This window comes from Mustela putorius, unplaced genomic scaffold (assembly GCF_011764305.1).
Source record: "Mustela putorius furo isolate JIRA1106 unplaced genomic scaffold, ASM1176430v1.1 tig00003853_pilon_pilon_pilon, whole genome shotgun sequence".
Taxonomy (NCBI): domain Eukaryota; kingdom Metazoa; phylum Chordata; class Mammalia; order Carnivora; family Mustelidae; genus Mustela; species Mustela putorius.
In genome coordinates, this window is record NW_025422005.1 from 32,928,544 (window position 1) to 32,941,158 (window position 12,615).

Here is a 12,615-nt window from a genome sequence, read left to right on the forward strand (position 1 = left end):
CACTCCCAGAATGGAAGTGAGAGCCAGTCTTCCTTGCAAAACCACAGAGAGGCTCTGAGTTCATGGTTGGCAGGTACTGCTGATAGACATGAAAAGTGGGTCTAAAAACTATTAGAGTTTGTAGAAGGTCTGTCTGTGCAGCTGCGCCAGTCACCTCCCTCTTACCTCCAGAGTGGAGAGTAACTGATGCTTACCTCCAGACAAAAATAAGACACATAGCAGGACCCAAGAAGGCTCATCCTATAGAAATTTAATAAATCTCGAGAAATCTGGTGTTTCAGATAGCATTGATATCCCAGAATAAAACTTGTGTTATTGTGACATTTACAAACCCTCTTCCCACCTCATCCTCTAAAAATGACCCATCCACTCACACTACAGAAGAGCCTTCCAGATGACACCCTCCCTCCCTAGCTTTCCTGTTCAAGAGGGTGACCTGTCGGAGAAACATACAGCAACAGAAGAAATACACAGCAACAGAGGGAACCAACTCAATTACTGATACTAATCAACTTGGTCTGTTATTCCATAAACAGTCAATGAGGAACATCAGAGTTAAGAAGGCAGCTGGAAGCATGAAAGATAGACAAGGTAAATAGAATAAGTGACCCCAGACAACAGAAAGTCATAGTGGAGCAGTAGAATCTTTAAAAATTCTAATTGCATCCTCACAAAGATCTGGGGAGGTACTACTTTCATAAAACAAGAAAGGTTGCTAGCAGAAAGGAACAATTGGAAAATAGAAAATAGTTTTTGGAAATTAAACATATGACAGCTAAAATAAGATACTCAAGAGACCACCTGGAAGAGAAGATCAATAAAAGTCCCTACAATGTAAAGCAAAAATACAGATAAGGAAAGAAGAAATAAGGCACACAGAAGATGGACCCTTGAGGTTCTTATGATGAAGACTGTCTTGATAGTCCTCCAAAATCTGTTCTTTTATTTTCTTGGATCACTGAACTAACCAATATTTCCCAGCCTCCTTTGCAGTTATATTCATATAACTTAAGTTCTTGTGATTGGAAGATGAGCAGAAATAATATGTGACATTTCTGGTCTTAGACCTCAGGAAAGCAGACATGTCTTCACCTAATTTTCTTCCATCCTTTCACTAGGTGTAACCTGCAAGAACCCAGCTCTGATAGTTGCAGACTATATAGTGCCCTAGTGTCAGTTTGCCAGATAAAACACAGAACACCCAATTAAGTGTGAATTTCAGGTAAGCAGTGAATAATTCATACTATCATGATGTCCTGGATGTTTTATCCTAGTGAGTGGCAGAGAACAGTGGGATAAAGGGAAGTGGGTTCTCGAACTTCGCACGGAGCAGTGCTGTCCAACTCCCCTGCCTGGATGCTTCACAGCTATTAATGAGAGAGAAACAGATTTTTTTTATACTCCAAGCTTTGTTGGGTCTCTTTTTTACAGCCACGTAACATTTCACCCTAATACTTAGGTGAGTTAGAGGTGAGTTTCTGCCATAACAAGACTGTGGCACATTTTACTACATATGGAGTCTTACATTGCCATTGGTCATTCTCCCCACCCCCAAAGTTCAACATCTCCAATATTGGATTCTGTCTAGTAATTGATGCTAGTTTAGATTCCATGAAATATCACGTTATAAGAGAAAAATGAGCCAGTGCTATCACCAAGATGGACTAGGAAGTCCCAGCCTTCACTTCTCAGCAGAGACAGCGACTTAACAACAAAATATGGACCAAAATACCTTTGTGAGAACTCCAGAAACCTATAGCTGGCACAGCTCAGCGCAGGAAGTGCTTCCCAGGGTTGGGGATGGGAGTGGTAAGAAAGGCAGGGAGGAAGACTAGAACATGTGTCCAACTTTCTGAATTATCAGAGGGCTGCCCGAGGAACTGGTTTTTATCTTACCTGATTTGGGGTTTTTATCTTACCTGATTTTGGTTCCCCATCAGGGGAAACAAAATACTTTTGATGCCGCTGAGTACAAAGTACTTTGGATGTCACTGAGCACAACGTATACTTTTGGATGTCCCTGGGTGAGGTGGCTTCGTGCGGTTAGCACTAGAGAAACTGCAGTACCACAGATAGGCACCAGAGGGAGCAAAAGATATATGAGCGCCTGAAAAAAAGAAACCAGCAAACTTGTGTACTTGGGAAATTAGAACATAAGCTTAGAGAAACTGCGTCTACCAAAAAGGTTTTCAGAAGTCCCAGAATCTCTAGCCAGTCTGATTATTAAAGGTTTTCCCCTACCTGGACCCAGACTCTACAAAAATCAGGAAAATAATACATGAGCAAAATGAGAATATCAAGAAAGAGCTAGAAACTATAAAAAAGAGCCAGAGGCGCCTAGGGGGCTCAATTGGTTAAGTGTATGACTTGACTTTGGCTCAGGTCATGATCTTGGAGTTGTGAGATCAAGCCCCGTGTCGGCTCTGTGATGAGTGTGAAACCTGCTTGGGATTTTCTCTCTCCCTCTCCCCTTCCTCTCCTCCACTGTTTGTGTTTGAGCTCTCTCTCTCTCTCTCTCTCTCTCTCAAATTAATTAATTAATTAAGGCAGCGGGGAGGGGAAGAGCCAGATAGAAATTCCAGAGCTGAAGAATGCAACAGCTGAGCTGAAAAATTCATTAGAGAGTTCTGACAACATACTTAATCAGAAAGAAAGAATCAATAAACTCAAAGACTGGTTATTTGAGTCAGAGGAACAAAAACAAATAAGATGAAGAGAAGTGAAGAAAGCCTAAGGGATTTCTAGAATACCACGAAGCCAACCAATGTATGCATTATTGAAGTCCCAGGATCAAGAGAGAAAGGGGTAGAGCACTTAAAGGAGGGATGATCCAGGACACACAATTTCAAGACACTCCATAGACTCTAAGTATGAAGAATCAAAGAAGCTCACAGCAAGACAAATTATAATCAAACTGTCAAAAAGCCAAAGACAAGAGAGTTTTGAGAAGTAGCAAGAGAAAAACAAATCACTATGGACAATGCAGCTCCCATGGGATTATTGCTATAGTCTCAGCAGAAGCTTTTCAGGCCAGAAGTGGGCAAGATAACATATTCAAGGTGCTGAGAGAAAAAATCTGCCAGCCAAGAATATGATACCTGGAAAAACCATCCTTCCGCAATGGAGAAACAAATGCTTTCCAGATGAACAAAAGCTGAAGGATTGTATCCACTAGACCTGCCTTCCAGTAATGCTAAAGGGACTTCACAAGCTGAAACAAAAGGATGCTAGACAGAAGTATGAAAGCATATAAAACTATACAGCTTCTTAGTAAATGTAAAAAAAAAATAAATAGAGAGTACTTTAATACTGTAAGAGTATTAAAAAAAAAACCACCTTTAATTCCAGTATAGAATTTAAAAAGCGAAAGCATAAAAACAACTATGATAATAAAACTATGTTCGTGGATACAATAAATTATATAAAGGTGTAATTTGTGACATCATTAACAATGCTGGGAGTGGAGAGATGCAAAAGAGTTGGGTTTTAGGGGCGCCTGGGTGGCTCAGTGGGTTAAAGAGTTGGGTTTTACATGTAGTTAAAGTTTTTATCAGCTTAAAACAGATTGTTATAAGCATAACATGTTTTGTGTAAGCCCTATGGTAACCACACACATACAAATACCTATAGAAGATACACAAAAGAAAATGAGGGAGGAATCAAAGCATGCGAGTATATAAAAGTCAGCAACATACAAGGAGGCAGAAGGAGAGGAAACCAGGGACAAAATAGCTACAAGACAGAAAGCAATGAACAAAATGCCAATTAACTAATTAGTAATTAGTTAACAAACTCCTCAATCAAAAGACATAGAGTGGCTGAATGGATTAAAAAAAAAAACTATACCCAAGTATATACTGTCTACAGGAGATCCACTTTATATATAAAGATACACATAGGGTGAAAACAAAAAGAAGGAAAAATCATGCAATTAGTAACCAAAAGAAAGCAGAAATGGCCGTAATTATATTAGATAAAACAGACTTTAACTAAAAAAACTGTCACAAGAGACAGAGAAGGATATTTTATAAAAATAAAAGGGCCAGTTCACCAGAGAGAATATGATAATTACAAATATATACTGACTGAACATTATAGCACCCAGACATATGAAATAAACATTATCAGAACTGAAGAGAACAGTAAACTGTAACACAGTAATAGTAGGATATATCAACACCACACTTTCAATAATGGATAGAACAACCAGACAGAAGATCAATAAGGAAATAAAGGGCCTGAGTAAGCCAAAGGGACCTAACATTTATACAGAACATTTCACCCAACACAAGCAAAATACACATTATTCTCAAGTGTACATGGAACACTCCCCAGGAAAGATCACATGTTAGGCTACAAAACACGTTTCAACCAAATTTAAGAAGATGGAAATTATACCAAGTATCTTTTCTGACTACAATGGAGTAAAACTAGAAACCAGTAATGGAAGGAAAGTTGGAAAGTTTACAAATATGTGGAAATGAGACAACATACTCTTGAACAACCAAGAGGTCGAAGACGACAAGGGAAATCAGAAAATATCTTGATACAAATGAAAATAAAAATACAACAAAGCAAAATTTGTGAGATGCAGAAAAGCATTATTAAGAGGGGAGTTGATAACAGAACATGCCTACATTGAAAAAGAAGGCTCTCGGGACGCCTGGGTGGCTCAGTTGGTTGGACGACTGCCTTCGGCTCAGGTCATGATCCCGGAGTCCCGGGATCGAGTCCCGCATCAGGCTCCCAGCTCCATGGGGAGTCTGCTTCGCTCTCTGACCTTCTCCTTGCTCATGCTCTCTCTCACTGTTTCTCTCTCAAATAAATAAAATCTTCAAAAAAAAAAAAAAGAAAAGAAAAGAAAAAGAAGGCTCTCAAACCAAGAACGTGACTTTATGCTTCAAGGAACTAGAAGAAGAACATGTTATCAGAAGGAAGAAAATGTTAAAAATTATCCAAAGTTATCAGAAGGAACTTATCAAAAGGAAGTAATCAGAAGGATGAAAATGCTAAAAATAAAGGCAGAAAAAAATGAAAGAGATTAGAAAAACAATAGAAAATCAACAACGTACTGAGTTGGTTTTTAAGATCAATAAAATCGACAAATCCTTAGCTATACTAAGTAGGAAAAAAAAGGAAAGGCTCAAGCTTAACAAAAATCAGAAATGATAGAGGAGACTTTGCAACTTATGTCATAGAAGTAAAAAGGATCATGAGACTACTATGAACAATTACATGCCAACAAACTGGATAACCTAGAAGAAATAAATTCCTAGAAAAATACAGCCTGCACAGATGGGATCATGAAAAAATAGAAAATCTGAACAAATAACTTCTAAGGAGATTGAATCAGTCATCAAAATGCTCCCAACAAAGAGAGTCCAAAACCAGATGGCTTCAAGTGAGATTGCTACCAAATATCTAAAGAATTAAGACCAATACTTCCTGAATTCTTCCACAAAATTGAAGAGGAAAGAACACGTCCAGACTCATTTTCAGAGGTCATCATTACCCTGATACCAAAGCTAGACAGACACTACCAGAAAATGACAGACTGATAGCCCTGATGAATATGAAGCAAAAAAATCCCCACTAAATTATGAGCAAAATGAACTGAGTAGCATATCAGAACTACTGTATATCATGACCAAGATACATGATGTTTCCACATATGAAAACCAATAAATGTAATATACCATTATCAGGTGAAGGACAAAAATCACATGATCATCTCAACTGATGCATAAAAAGCATCTGACAAAACTCAACACCCTATCTTGATAAAAACAACAAACTATGTACAGAAGGGATGTACCTCAAGAAATTAAAAGCCATACATGAAGAGTTCACAGGGAACATTCTACTGAATGGTGAAAGACTGAAGGTTTTTCCTCTAAGGTTAGGAACAAGGCAAGGATGCCCATTCTCTGCACTTTTATTCAAAACAGTACTTGAAATCTACCCAAAGATATTAGATAGATAAACAGATGAAGAAATAAAAGGCATCCAAACTGATATGGAAGAAGTAAAATTATCTCTTTTCATAGATGACCTGATCTTATATGTAGAAAACCCTGAAGACTCCATAAAGCAAAACAAAACAAAAAACCTATTAGATAACTATTAGAACTAAAAAAACCTATTAGAACTAATAAATGAATTCAGTTAAGTTGCAGAATAGGAAATTGGCATACAAAAACTAATTCCATTTCTTTCTTTTTAAAAGATTTTATTTACTTATGATAGAGTGTGAGACATGAGAGAGGGGTGAGGGGCAGATGGAGAGGCAGACTCCCCACTGAGCAGGGAGCCTGATGCAGGGCTTGATCCTGGGACTCCAGGATCCAAGAATTAAATAGGGGCACTTGGGTGGCTCAGTCAGTTAAGCGTGTGCCTTCAGCTCAGGTCATGATCCAGGGGTTCTGGGATTGAGTGCCGTATCGGGCTGCCTGCTCAATGGGAAGCCTGCTTCTCCCTCTCCCACTCCCCCTGCTTATGTTCCTTCTTTCACTATCACTCTCTCTGCCCAATAAATACATAAAATCTTAAAAAAAAAAAGGGATTAAATACTGGGGTTCCTGGGTGATATGGTCAGTTAGGCATGCAACTCTCAATTCCAACTAATGTCTTGATCTCAGAGTTGTGAGTTCAAATCCCACATTGGGTTCCATACTAGGTGTGGAGCTTACTTAAAAAAAAAAAGGAAGAATGAAATACTTAGAAATAACCTTGAGAAAGAAGGTGGAAGACTTACACATTGAAAACAACAAAACATTGCTGAAAGAAATTAAAGTAGATGCAAATAAGATATTTCATCTTCATGGACTGGAAGATAATACTGTTTAGATGTCCATAGTACCCAAAGCAATTGACAGATTCAATGCTACCCCACTGAAATCCTGGCACTTTTTACAGAAATAAAAAAAGCAATCCTAAAATTGATATGGAACCACAAAAGACTCAAATGACCGAAGTAATCTTGAGAAAGATTGGCAGAGATTTAAAAAACTGGAACATTACACTTTCTGATTTCAAAATATATTACAAAGTACAATAATCAAAACATAGTGGTATTGGTGTAAAGGTAGACATGTAGAACAGTGGAACAGAATAGAACCCAGATATAAACCCATGCACATATAGGCAGCTGATGGTCAACAGAGAGCCAAGAATTCACAATGGGGAAGGATAGTTTTCTAACAAATGGTGTTGGGAAAACTCAATATCTACATGTAAAGAATGAAATTAGATCCTTATACCATACATAAAATTCAACTCAAAATGGATTTAAGACTTAAATGTAAGACCCAAAATCATAAAACTCCTTGAATAAAACATGGGGGAAGTCTTCTTGATATTGGTCTTGGTAATTTCTTGGATACAACACCAAAAGCTCAAATAGACAAGTGAGTCAACATCAAACTAAAAAATTACTGAACAGCAAAGGACATTATCAATAAAACGAAAGATAACCTGCAGAATGGGAGAAAATATTGCAAACTCTATATCTGATAAGAGCATCTAATATATAAGGAACTCCTACAACTCAATTGCAAAAATAAATAAATAAATAACAAATAACCTGATTAAAAACCAGGTAAGGAATACACATTTCTCCCAAAAAGGCATACAAATGGCCAAGAGGTATAAAAAAAGGTGTCCACCATCCCTAATCATCAGGGAAATGTTAATCCAGATGGTCACTATCAAAATCCAAATGGTCACTATCAAAAAAGAAAACAAGTGTTGGTGGAGTTGTGGAGAAACTGGAACCCTTATACACTGTTGGTGGAAATATAAAATGGTGCAGCTACTATGGAAAATAGTATGGAGATGCTGCAAAAAATTAAAAAGTGAACTACCATATAAACCAGCAAACCCATTTCTGGGTATGTATCTAAAAGAATTGAAAGAAGGGTCTCAAAGAGAAATCCATACTCCCACATTCATTGCAGCATTATTCACAATAGCCAAGATGTGGAAACACCTAAATGTGCATGAGTGTAGAACAAACAAGGAAAATATGGCTTATACATACAATGGAATATGAATCAGCCTTTAAAAATAAGGAAATCCTGCCGTGTCCAACAATATGGATGAAACTTGAGGACATTATGCTAAGTGAAATAAGTCCATCACAGAAGAATAAATGCTACGGGATTCCACTTATCTTAAATAGTCAAACTCATAGAAGCAGGGAGTAGAATGTTGGTGGCCAGATGCAGGAGAAATGGGGAGCTATTGTTCAATGAATATAAAGTTCGAGTCAAAAAAAAAAAAAGTTTCATTCATGCAAGAGAGACGAATTCAAGAGACAAGATAGCACCTATAGTAATTATAATACAACATAGTGCCTACAGTAACAATACTGTTTGTTCTTAAACATTGTTAAGAGAGTATATCTCATGGTAAGTGTTCCAACCACAATAAAAAAAAAATAGTAAAATATATGGACACAGAAAAGTTGAAAATAAAAGGATTTTAAAAGATAGTGTAGGCAATTACTAACCAAAAGAAAGCCAATGTATAGCTTTCTTAAATGAAAAAGTATAGACTATAAGGGAAAAATAATTTCTATGGTTAAAGTGGGCCACATAATGATGAGTTATAATTTATCAGAAATATATAATAATCCTGAAGCTATGAGCACCCAGTAAAACCTCAACAGTCAGGAATGACCTTGCTACTTCTAAGGGAAAGCTTTAAGAATCCATGTGTGTTCTACGTGCTCTCCTTTCCCCCTGCCATGGCAATCAGGACTGTTCCAGATACTGCCTTCTCCATCAACCTGGGTCCCAGCATGGGGATGATGATAATGACAATACTCCTAGCCAAGTCATGATGGACATGGAATATGAACAAGAAATAAATGTTTGGGGCGTCTGGTTGGCTCAGTGGGTTAAGCCTCTGCCTTCAGCTCAGGTTTTGATCTCAGGGTCCTGGGATTGAGCCACGCATGGGCTCTCTGCTCAGTGGGGAGCCTGCTTCCCCTCTCTCTCTCTGCCTGCTTCTCTGCCTACTTGTGATCTCTCTCTCTCTCTCTGTCAAATAAATAAATAAATAAAATCTTTAAAAAAAAGAAATAAATGTTTATTGAGTTCTTTGCTTTTGACAGTCTTATTGAACTATAATTGACACATGATGAACTGAACACATGTAAAGCATATGATTTGATAAATTTTGACATAGGTATACACCTATAAAGTCATCAGCACAATCAAGATAATGAGCATATGAGTTATGGTTCAAGATGGTGACCTAGCAAGACCTTGGACTCACCTCCTCCACAAACACACCAAATCTGCACCTATTTATAGAGCGATACTTCCCAAGGAGAACTGAAGTCTGACCAAGCAGTGGTGTCTACACAGCAAGGGGTAAAAAGACCAGACTAGGAATGCCAAGAGAGCAACTATTAGAATATAGAAGATCCAGCCCTAGAACCATATCAGATGGTGAGAAAACTGCTGAAACTCTCTCCAGGTTGGGAGGGCGAGCTGGGAAGTGCCACACTTTAGACCCCCCTTCCACCCTGAGTTGGGAACAGGGTCTGGGCACCATTGCTGGTCTGCTGCCTCAGTGAGCAGGGGCCCCTAGCCCATACCATCCCTGGACCCCTGGGACACAGAAAAAAAGCCATGGTTTAAAACTGCACTAGAATATAAAAGATCCAGGCCTAGAGCGCTACCAGACAGCAGGGGAGCTGCTGGAACTCTTTCTGGGTCAGAGGAGCTGGCAAGTGCTATGGTTTACCCTCCCCCCAACTATCGCCCTCGCCCCCCAAGGACGACAAGACGCCCTGGTTGGGATGCATCTTCTCTCTCTTTATTTCCGCAAGTCTACACACTTATATATGCTTACATGACCAATCAGCGAGCAGGGTACAGGAGGGAGCGAATCAGGCTGTGCACCTAAAGGAACAACTTCGCTAGCAACCAATGCTGTTTACCTCCTCTTTGGGCGTTCTGCTTAGTCTCAGGAGGCAATCCTAACCTGGCAACTAGCCAGGCGCCATCTTTTAATGGCAGAGGTCGCCCTGGCCAGGGGCCTGCCTCCGACACCCAACCCCCGCCACCTTGATGGTATGGATGGGAGCAGGGTCCTGGCGCCTTAGCCCTAGCCTACACCAGCCCCAGATGTCTAACCAAGATGACACGTGCACTGGGATACCCCTGGTCAGCCCTCACTTCAGCCCCAGCTGTCTTGCCAAGGTGACAAAGCACCCTGGAACTCCAGGCCTGTACCACCTTAGCTCCAGGTGACAGAGAGAAGCTATATAAATAGGTACTAGTGACTGAGATGTCTTATGGGTATGGGTGCTCGGTGGCCCTGGTTCATTACAGAAGGACCTCCGTGAAATACACTCTTCTATGGTGATAGTTTCCTAAAACAATTATGGGAGGGGCGCCTGGGTGACTCAGCAGGTTAAGCCTCTGCCTTCAGCTCAGGTCATGATCCCAGTGTCCTGGGATGAAGCCCCACATCGGGTTCTCTGCTCTGCAGGGAGCCTGCTTCCTCCTTTGCCTGCCTCTCTGCCTACGTGTGATCTCTGTCTGTCAAATAAATAAATAAATAAAATCTTAAAAAAAAATCAATTATGGGAAATAAACTAGATAGCCTAACATAACATAAATCATGTATTTAAATTGGACCAATTCCTAAAAGATAAAAATTGGTATTGTTAGGAGTGTAGTATCTTTTTAAAGCCCAACTATCAGGGCGCTTGGGTGACTCAGTTGATAGAGTGGCTGCCTTTGGTTCTGGTCGTGATCCCAGCGTCCTGGGATCAAGCCCCACATTGGGCTCCCTGCTCAGTGGGGAGCCTGCTTTTACCTCGCCCTCTGCCTGCTTCTCTGCCTTATTGTGCTCTCTCTTCTCACTCTCTATGTCAAGTAAATAAATAAAGCCCAGCTATATTTTGGACAGGTCCCATGCAACATGGGACTTGATCCCAGCACTCTCTTTTTAAAAAGATTTTATTTATTTATTTGAGAGAGAGAGAGAGACAGCAGGACCGGGAGGGGCATAGGGAGAGGGAAAGAGAGAATCTCAAGCAGATGCCAGGCTGAGTCCAATGCAGGGATCAATCCCAGGACACTGAGATCCTGACCCAACCTGAAATCAAGAGTTGGTTGCTTAACTGACTGTGCTATGCAGGTGCCTCATAAATAAAGTCTTAAAAAAAAAAAAAAAAGAAAGAAACCCACACCAGTTTATAAAAATGTATTGTTGTGGTTTTAATTTTCACTTCCCCAATGACATGTTGAAAACCTTCTTATGTGCTTACTTGACATCTATATATCATCTATGGTGAATTGTCTGTTCAAATATTTCCCAATTTTTTTTAAAGATTTTATTTATTTATTTGACACAGAGAGATCACAAGTAGGCAGAGAGACAGGCAGAGAGAGAGGAGGAAGCAGGCTCCCCGCTGAGCAGAGAGCCCGATGCGGGACTCGATCCCAGGACCCTGAGATCATGACCTGAGCCGAAGGCAGCGGCTTAACCCACTGAGCCACCCAAGCGCCCTATTTCCCAATTTTAAAAAAAGATTTTACTTACTTATCTGAGTGAGTGAGTGAGAAAGACAGAAGGTGAGCGTGGGCAGGGGGGGCGGGGGTGGAGTAGAGGGAGAGGCAGCAGCAGACTCCCCCACTGAGCAGGGAGCCCGATGCGGGGCTCGATTCCAGGACCCTGGGATCATGACCTGAGCCAAAGGCAGATGCTTAACCCACTGAGCCACCCAGGTGCCCTGAAATATTTCCCAATTATTTATTGGTTTTTTTTTTTTTCAACTAAAAACTTGTGACCTTTGAAAGATATTGTTAAGAGAATGAAAAGACAAGCAGGGGGTGGGATTATAGAAAGAAGCACAAGGAGATCTTTGTAGTGGAAGAATAGTTCTGTGTCTCGATTGTGGTGGTGGTTACACAAATAGGCACATGTGATAAAATAACACAGGTCTATACACATACATCATACTAATGTCATATTCCTGGTTTTGATAGTGTATACTAATTATGTAAGATATAATGGTGAGATAGTAGAAACATATGTATTAGTCCCAGCCCCCAGTTCCTGGCAGTAAAACTCCTATCATTCCCTAAGTGATAAAGCACTAGGAACCTCTTTTGTTCTCCTATTTGTTCTTTGGCCCTGATTTCTGACATGGAGTTCCTAAGACTTTGGGAATTTCTTTTGTTCTAGGTGACTCTTCATGGGTCCTTGGATGGGGGCTGTTCACCAGAAAGACCAAGCTATGATTAGAAGCTTGGAATATTCAGCCCTCCCCCCTCATTTTCTAGAGAGGGGAGAGGGGCTGGAAATGGAGTTAATAACTTAGCATGTCCATGTGAGGAAGCCTGTATAAGAATCCCTAGAGTATGGGATTCAGGGGGCTTCCAGGTGGGTGAACAGATCCATATACCAGGGGAGTGATGGACCCCAACTCCACAAGGACAGAAGATCCTGTGCTCAGGATCTCTGGCTCTCCCAGCCCTCATTCTGTGTATCTTTTCTAGCTGTTCATCTGTATCCTTTATCAGATTCTTTAATAAACTGGTAAACATAAGTGTTTTCCTGAGTTCTGCTCTGGTAAATATTTGGATCTGAGGG